Consider the following 9,820-nt stretch of genomic DNA (forward strand, 5'->3'; position numbering starts at 1 on the left):
ATTCAGAGGTATGGTGTTGACTAAACCCTTAGACGAGAATTCTTGAAACAAACCTTGGCAAAACCAACTTAACTTAAAGCTACTTACTTACTCCCCTTTCACGTGTTAGGCTTAGGTCAGGCACACTGGGGTAGGCTTAGTTAGAAGCACCAGTTGAGTATGTTAGCCTAATGTATATATGACTGTATATATGTTTTATTACTTTTAAACCATTGTATGGCTAAGAAACCATATCAATGCTTTAACAGTTCTATTTCGCAATACTTATCTTACTGTACGTACTTTTTATAATAACAATTATTGCAATTGTGGCAATACATTTCTCTTGTACGAGAAGAAAGACTGTTCAATAAATGTTAACCCTTTATTGACAAACGCCCGTCTCTCTATTCTCTACATCTTGTGAAAGTAAACTGCACTAGACTGACTGAGTGAAATACATGTCTATTGTTTCACACGACCCTAGAGATTGACTCTTGATCTGAGGAGCAAAGTTGTCATGTTGCACGGTTGTTGGAAAACTGAATCCCTTCTTGTCTGTGCCAAGGAAGCTGATCACTTCCTATGCAGAGAAGAAAGTTTCCAGTGACCTCTGAGCTAGTTGGTAACACAACCCAATTAAGTTTAGCATAGTCAGTGGAGGCCTGGAATATCCGCAGTTCCACGTCGATACTACTGTTTATGTTATTCCAATGCGCAGGGCCTAGTGGGAAACTAGGAACTACACTACATGGCGCCCAAACGTTTGGTAAGGCGATAAACTAACGCAAGACTTGTAGAGTAACTCAGTCGTGCATATTTCACACCCCTTTCTCCCGTAAATACTCCAATAGACGTCTGGAGTGGGTGAAAGGTTAAAATCCGCCCGACCTTAGTAGGAAGAGATTCCTATGTAAAGCTCTGGTTTATTCAACGTTGAAGGATACAGTGTTCCAAAATATTGTGCACTTAATCTTTGTCTCCTTGGAGACCTACTCTGCAAAAATCGCATTTTTACAATGCCAGAAAACGGAACCACTGGGGCCGCAGCAGATGCGACTCAGCAAGGTCCCGAATACACAGACCCGGATGCAATAATCATCCCGGCACATTTAAGAAAATCTATAACTTCAAAACTTATAGTAAACGGACTGACACCTCAAGGTGGTACAGTAATTTTCGTGATAGAGGCTCACGAATATCGGCAGACAGAGGTATTCTATTCATGGATAAACTTTCCAGCGGTAAATGCTATAACAAAAGAGTTTCACTATTACAAAGTAGAGAAACCTCCGGAAGAGTACGCTCCTTTCGAGGAGATTGAAATTCCACTTAAATTTCAAGAGCACCTGCTCTGGTTTAATGGCGCCCTAAAACACACTGATCAAATAACTAGGCTCGGTCCACTAGGTAGACCAGGAGCCACGTGGCCGGTTCTAGCCAGCTACACACCACATCCTGACATTGCAAAAATGTCTAAGGAAGAGCTGTTAGCACAGCTAAACACATTAATAAAAATACATAGGCAATTAGTCCAATATGTAATGCGGACTGCAACAGTCCAGCCAGCTGTTAATTCACACCAGCTGACCCCTCACCAGGGGAACACAAATAAAATTACACCACAGAACATACAGTCATGTCTTGGTAAAACACCCGTAAAACGGGAACAAATTCCTTTCTGGTTAGCCCAGAAAATCACTCAAATAGAGGCAGTATTTCCTGATACTACCCCTATTGAGAAACACAGAATCTTGACCATCTGCCTTCCTATGGGAATCGCACCACACGTGGAGGACTGTGACACTTGGGGTACAGTCTTTGCTTCCATTTACACAAAAACACACGGTGTTCCGTCTATGGCGGTAATACCAGAAGTGCTAAAACAGATTCAAAATGAATTCGGTCCAGAGCCCGCTTTAAATCTAGGTATGAAATTACTGAAAGACTTCAAGCAGGTCACGGCTATATTATTAGCCAACGTAAAGGGAGAAGCAGCATCTGTGGTGATCCGCCAGAAGTTGAAGGAAACAGATATAAAAGATCCTGTTGGGCTTGCAAAAATCATAGAAAAATGCTGTGAAGAATTAGGTAGAGACAGCTTGGGTGGAAAACCAGTTAAGCCCCAACTGCTCGAAAATCCTGAAAAATTATTTATTAAAAATAATTTAAACACTCCTAAAAAGAGCTGGGATGGAAATAAACAATCCACTCCCAAGGAAAAAGTTTTCCAGTCCAGAGGAAGGTCTCCTCGATGGAGGGAAAGAACTCCGACTCGAGAACGCCAGTCTCCCCAACGGGAGCCCTCTGAAAAAAGATATAACCTTAGAAATAGGGATAATCTGAAAAAACCTGATAGATATCAAAGTATTGATACACGTCCCTCTCGATCTCTTCCACAGAATTCGGAAAGAAGAGGACGGTCAGACCCAGGAGAGCACACCAAGTCCAAAGACAAGGAGCCTGCTCAAAATAAGAAATCTCAATTTCAGAAAAAGAAGGTAGCCAGTATTAGAGTAATCAACCATGCCGAGAATACTGAGGACACAGTTGAAAAACGGGGAGTGGGCATTGACAATGTTGGACAGTGCAGCAGAAATCAGTATAGCGCGCAAGATCTTGATGAGTCATCTGGAGACAGTGGACACGAATGAATACATTCAGGTTGAAACTGCCGACGCCAGACTTAGCGAGCCCCATAAAATATACGAAATAACATTGCGTATAGAGGGTGATAAGACTAGGAAAATTAAGGGTCTATTTTGGGATAAGCTCTCAAAAGGCTATGATATTCTGTTAGCTGAAAATGATTGGCCCCCGGAGTTTGTCAGGGAGTGCCCTCGTGGCGAAGAAGTGATTATGCCTGCCTTCTCGAATCACATTCCGATTCATAAAAAATATACATATGCAAGGAAATGGGCAGTAGCCCAGGCACCTGCATTATATAAAAATCATGTAGGATGGGATGAGGATTCACCGCCTCACAAAATCCAATTAAAAAGTGAACCAACTGCCCAACGGCAGTATCCCATAAAGCAAGAAGCTAAAAAACAAGTCAGGGAGATCTTAGATCAACTTGAGTACCAGGGGGTGATTGAAACATGCACCTCTCAAATGAACAATCCTTTGTTTCCTGTCTCCAAGCCAGACAGTTCATATCGTCTAGTTTTGGACTACAGACACCTTAATACATGTTGCAAAACTTTTGCAGTACAAAACTCGCATAGTGCAGCCCTAATGAATAACATAGTTAGGAAAAAATATAAAACGACATTAGACATTTCTAATGGTTTCTTTTGTCAAAACATTGCACCGGAAAGCAGATATTTGACCGCTTTCTCCGCATTTGGGTCACAGAAAAAATTCTGTCGACTCCCACAGGGGTTCAAGAACAGCCCAGGACTATTCTCAGCTAGGGTAACAGAGTTACTACAAATCTATGATGATGAAGCATTGTCTTACGTAGATGATATTTATCTCACAGACGACGACTTGGATATTCACTTGAAAAGAGTGAACACCATAATACTTGGGTTCGCAGCAGAGGGTTACAAATTCAACTTTAAAAAGTACCGAATTGCCCATCTGACAGTACTGTTTTTAGGGTACGAATTATCAAGTGAAGGGAAAAGCCTAGCGGACAACTTCTTAGAGAAGTGCGCTGTACTCCAAGCTCCAAAAACGCTGAAGAATTTACAATCAATACTAGGTTTTCTGAATTTCGGAAGAACTTACATACTAAATTACGCAGAGAGGGTTAAACCTCTCTACGAACTAATAAAACCTGATTTAAAACAAATCAATTGGACTCAAAAACACACAGAAATTTTGAGATCACTGCAAACAGACATGTTAGCAAAAACAAAATTAGATACACGTGACAACACGATCGATCTTGTAATCCGGGTCATCCCAGGAAGATGCGGATTCCCGTACCTAACCTCTAATGAGGGAGAAAAGGTACCTATTTCAATTAAATCTCACTTGTACACACAAACAGAAGAAACATTCAGTCACACAGACAGAACTGTGAACGCAGTGCAAATCGCATTAGCAAATGAACGAGAACTAGCACACGGCAAACGGATTAATATCCTTACAGCGGAATCCGCCTTCGAGGCGCTATTCAGCCCAGTAAACCTGCCTACAGTGTCACTGGATCCGAAATGGATACAGTGCATAGATTCTCTAGGAGCGGAAGACGTAAAATACTATTTCGCCCCGCAATTTGAAGAACTGAATGATTTAGAATATGAAGAAGAATATCCTCTGCCAATCGAAATTCTGCCTCTCCCACAATACGCCTGTATAATCTATACAGATAGCTTTGTACAGCACTTTAACGTAGAGAGAAAATCCTACAATGCAGCGTGTGCGATCATTAAAGGTCGTTGGCTGTGCGGTAAATTCAGACCGAAAGTAACAAAAACTGAATCTGTAAGAAACTGTTCGGTTCAAAGAACTGAAATCAGATCTTTAAAGATGGCGCTGGAAAATGCAGAACGTGAATTCCCGACACTTATAGTGTGCGATTCTCATTTTTGCGTCAACTCTTACAATAACAAACTGTAGAGTTGGATCGAAAACGACTACAAAGATGACACAGGTGCCACAATAAAGCATAAATTGCTCTGGAACGAGGTAGCTCTTTTACACAAAGAACTACAAAAGACTCACGTGATTCACGCACAGAGTCTTCAACGTGATGGCGTTCACGTTGCAGGGAATTCATTGGCTAATACAGCCACAGCGGAAGCAACTAAACCGGCTTCCGTAGCCACAAAAAAGCGTACAGATAAGTACATAGACGGGGAAACAATGCTGGCAGTAAAAACGACCGTAAAAGGCGACTGTGCAGCATTACCCGTAAACTATCCACTCAAATATGCATACATAATCGATGCAAACTCCGTTCCTTTTGCTCGAATCCCTGGAGTGGGGGACAGAGTAATTCCAAACATGAACAGGAGAATATTTTTAATAGCAGACGCACACATGGGTTTGGGTCTAAGGCACAGAGAGATCAAGGAATCACTGACTGAATTACAATCAGTATTCTGGTGGCCGGGAATGAGTGTAGAACACCAAATATATGCAAACAACTGTGAAAACTGTAATAGGGATCGCAGTAGCGAACCTTGCTACCGGCTACCAGTCAGAAGGAGCGTAACGCTGCCTACACCCCATCCTGCGTCCTATTAATAGTTAAGGCGAAAAGCACTTAAAAAAATGAGGCCCCCAGCGCTCGGCTGACGCTAGAACGGTTATAAAAGATTTGCGAGTCTTTATCGGCACATACGCAATTACCACGTTCCATTCTGACCAGGGTCCTGCTTTCAGCTCTCGAGCCTATAAGGAGGCCATGGCCAGCATGGGAATTGGGTTGCGGTATTCTTGTCCGTCGCACCCCGAAGGGAATAGTGTGGTAGAAAGAAAAAACCGTGACATAAAGCAATCTATAACAGCGAAGGTATTAGGTTCAGGCGCTGGGTGGGTCAAACATTTAATAAGTGTCCAGACTAGTCTTAACAACATGCCAAGAAATTCTCTAAAAGGTTTCAGCCCATACGAACTATTGTTCGGAATTAGAATGCGCGTTCAGGACCTCGATAGTCAGATGTCAGTGGTACAAGAAGAAACAACGCACTTTGATGTAAAAGACCGTTTGGCTGTTTTACAGGAACTGAATGAAACAAGAAAATCATTAAGCAACATAAAGTTAAAGCAACAGCCAAGTACCACTGACGAGGCACCACCCGCAACAGCCCCAGCAAGGCCTGTCTGGATTCCAAAGATTGGGGATCTAGTCAGAGAAAAGATCGCGGTTAAGAAGGAATTTGGGCCTTCTTACAGAAAAGCAGTACCTGTCTTAGCAGTCACCGGAACAAGATCAGTTGTGCTACCGCCCCTTGCTGGTAAAAAGGAGAACAGAGTCGTGTCTATCGATCTGGTAAAACCACAAGCATGTGGCCTATAATCAACAGTAGGCCCAGTGGACTCCCAAGAAACAACAGAATACCCAAACTTGCAACAATCCAAGAGGTTCAAACTGAAAGACTCATCACATTCGATCAGCCTGCAGTGCACAATGAAGGACTATGCAATAATGCCATGGAACTCGTGCCTCTTGAAACACAGATTGAAACAGTTCGTCAAGAAACAACACCAGTCTACAATAATGTGGCATCAGAAAGTGCTACCGAAAGACAGATTGAAAGAACAATCCCATCAATTGACAGAACTGCCTCTGGTTATTTCATCAACTTCGACAACTTCTCTGAAGATTTTAACGACCCCGAAGTGATGCCAGAAACAAAAAAGTATTCTAAAGAAAATACTACAGGACTCCTTCAACAAATCAAAGAATTATATCTGGATTCACCGTTGATTGAGCATTGGATTATCTCAGGGGTATTCATACTCCTACTATGCCTAATTTTAGTTTTAATTTTAGGGAAGTTTATTACAATTGAATGGACACAGCAAGTCAGAACATCAACTTAGTCCTGAAACCACACAGATCATCCCACGTGAAGAAAAGAGAACTGTCAACAGTAAATGTCACAGCAATTCCAATACCTGGTGGTGTAGTATGGGAGAAAACAGACTATGAGATCTATGGTCCAGTCGAAGTCCTGAAGTATCCTCATCAACTAAAGGTTTCCTTAAGTGACTTTGTGACACCAAGTACATTCTCCGATGATTGGGACTTTAACAGTATTAATGACATAATGTCTGATTTAGTAATGTCAGCTAGATTCACAGATCATGATTATTTACAAGGTTCATCTAGTTATGAGCAGTTATTCTGTTACACCCACTATGGGGATCATTACTTGCATAAATCTGCACAGCCTAGAAATGTTTTTATGTATAACCAATGGGAACATTGTGCTACACCACCTAAAAGCAGTTCTAAAGCATTTTTTGAGAAATTCAAATACTTCTCAGGGTTTAACACCAGTGATGCAGAAACGTTTTATTACAAACTGTTAGATAAAACAGGAATGAAAACAATGCTGACAAATTCTAAATTGATATATTCAGAAGCATTTTATGACAAAATGATGACATTTGGTTTTGATTATTGGAAAAATAATATTGAAACGAAAACAATTTGGGGTACAAAAGATTGGCAGGTGCAAGGCATAGAAGCACTATTTAGAACCTGCATGATACCTGAACAAATGTTATTTTTAAATGACACAATACACCAAACATCTTGTCTTGGCCTAGCTAAGAACAAAGACCTTAAAACACCGTCCATACCAAAGCCAATACCTGAAAATGCAACCACAGATATTGAGTTAGACGTGTCACAAATTTTAAATTTCAACAGAACACATACTGATTGGAAAAAGTGGTTAATCTGGCCTACAGACACAGATAGTTGTCAAGATAGATTCCTGAATAAAACACAGGGTTTAAAAATGACCAGATTAGACTCAAGATACTCCCAGAGACAACATCCAGGGATTATAACAACATACAGTGTAGGGAAACTCTGCCTTGAATGGCTAACCTCGTCCACACTGGCTGAAATTAAGCAACACTTGTCTTTATTAAAAGAAGGTGCTGATTTGCGCGATTTCATTCTTGGACCACGCAAACAGCGTCAGAAGCGTTTCATAGCGACCAGTATCTATGCTGCTTACAACGAGGCTTGGAAAGTAAAGCAAATTGAAACTGCTGAAAAAATACAAGAAATTGATCGTATTAATTTGGAGAAATCACTTTCTGTGGTAGACAATGGGTTAACGACTCTGTCTTCCAGAATATATTCTTTGGACAATATTGTATCCTCTGCCTTTGATGTGATAGACAGAGATTTGCTAATGTTACAACATGGCCAGTCTCAATTACGCTCTATTATAGAATTAGGCTGGACGCTGCAAAATCTTCGTTCAGGCTATGTGCCTTGGCGTTTAATCAACACAACGTCATTATTTTCCAGTTTTAACCTTACTGATAAACAGATCAGTTTGGCACAGAAAGGAGCAGACTATACAATCCTGAGCATCGAAAAACTCGAGAGATTACCATTGACAATGTCAGAGAGTCCTGTCATTGAATGGATAATACACGGAATTATCACAATTCCGATAACAACTTTCCGATTTAAAAAGTGCCTTGAGTACATACCTGCTGGCCAATATGAACAATTGGGTAAGGGATATGTAAAATCCGAATGGAAATTACCATACACTCATTCTTGCTATAGTGACAGTGACAAAAATGTATTTCTTAGTGGTAACAACTGTAAACACTCACTAAGAGGTATACTTTAGTGTCAGGGTATTAATTTACACGGAGCATGTGATGGAAATTCAAACAACCTTTCATGCCACCAGCTAGTCACACCTGCAACTCAGATAGAGCCCTTCTTTATGCAACTCGCAAACGGGAGTTACATTCTTAGAACGGATCACAGATGTTGTGGCCTCGCGCCAGGCAAAAGTTATCTAATAGAAGTAACGTCCATGGTCAAATGTTGTATGCAAGCATTGTTCCCGAGCGGGCCTCCAGACATAGTGACTCCCCTCTGGCCTTGTCTGAATCTCTATTCTATACGAATTGATACATTAAGCAAAATGAAATCTGTACTTTTACAGACAACAGTGCCTATAACGTCATCTAAAGAGACGTATGATCTTCTAGTCGCAAGGACGGCTACTGAGGTTCATGACCTTTTATCAACAAATTGCCCCGTGCATTTCGTAGAAATGTTCAGCCAACTCCTTAACATGTCTAGTGCAACAAGCATCCCAGGCATATTTAAGACAGTCTTTACGGGACTGCTAACACCCTTCCAGGCAATTTTGGGAATCTTTCCTAATTTTGTGCACTCCATTTTTGGCGGCATACCATTATTTTTGGGACTCGTCGCAGGGATTCTATTTTTGACCCTCCTGCTACGTTATGGCAAGCCTCGGCTCAGACATAGCTCCCATGGGAATGGAAGAGACAATCCTAGCAATGCGCTACAGGGACAGGATAACTAACGTCCTTGGATTGGCCAGGCTGAGAGATCTAAACATGACCTGGTTCCTTTCATTCAGACCGATATGGCAAAATTGCATTTTACCTGTGCTACGGTGTATGCTTTGCGGCGATGAATGCGTGTTGGACATCTGTCTTTCACTTCCATCAGCAGTACCAATGGACGTCGATACTTTGCTCAGTCCAATAACGGCTCACGCATTGTGTTGTCCCCAGCGGCTACCAATCCTGATGACGGCATTTGTGGAGACTCCTGTACTACAGCCAAGTGGTAACAGTGGAGCGAGTGACAAAAGCAACATCATCCAGGTACAACGTTCTGTGAGCATTGCTGGTCCTGCCTTCGATGACAGCAATCATTCTCACACCTGCCAAGTTACAGCGCTATCTAATTTGGTTGAACTATCACCTGATTTTGTAGACCAATTCTTTGAGAGCCTGTCTGATACGATGTTCTCACCCACAGAGAAACAATAACTTTTGAAAAGCTTTCCGACACACAGCGTTCCCATGAACTCTGAATTCGGGCTTCAGTTTTGATCAACAAAAACTGCCAAGAGCTTTGGAAATCTATTTTCTTTGAATTGGACAATTTTTCTAATATTGACCTTTTTTGGCACAAACAATTCTTTGCTTAACGTAAAAACTATTCTTAGAGAACAGAAGCTTCACACTTCTATTTCTAAACACATCTAGAGACATAACGACACCAGCCTCTAGCACACATGTTATTACAATGCATTTTTATGTGATGATTTATCTCGCCTTTCTTCTGTCAGAGATACTTCATGTGTAATTCCTTTTGCATAATCGTTCGTTGATTTCATATGCAATAGTTTTT

This window comes from Lissotriton vulgaris, chromosome 5 (assembly GCF_964263255.1).
Source record: "Lissotriton vulgaris chromosome 5, aLisVul1.2, whole genome shotgun sequence".
NCBI classification, from domain to species: domain Eukaryota; kingdom Metazoa; phylum Chordata; class Amphibia; order Caudata; family Salamandridae; genus Lissotriton; species Lissotriton vulgaris.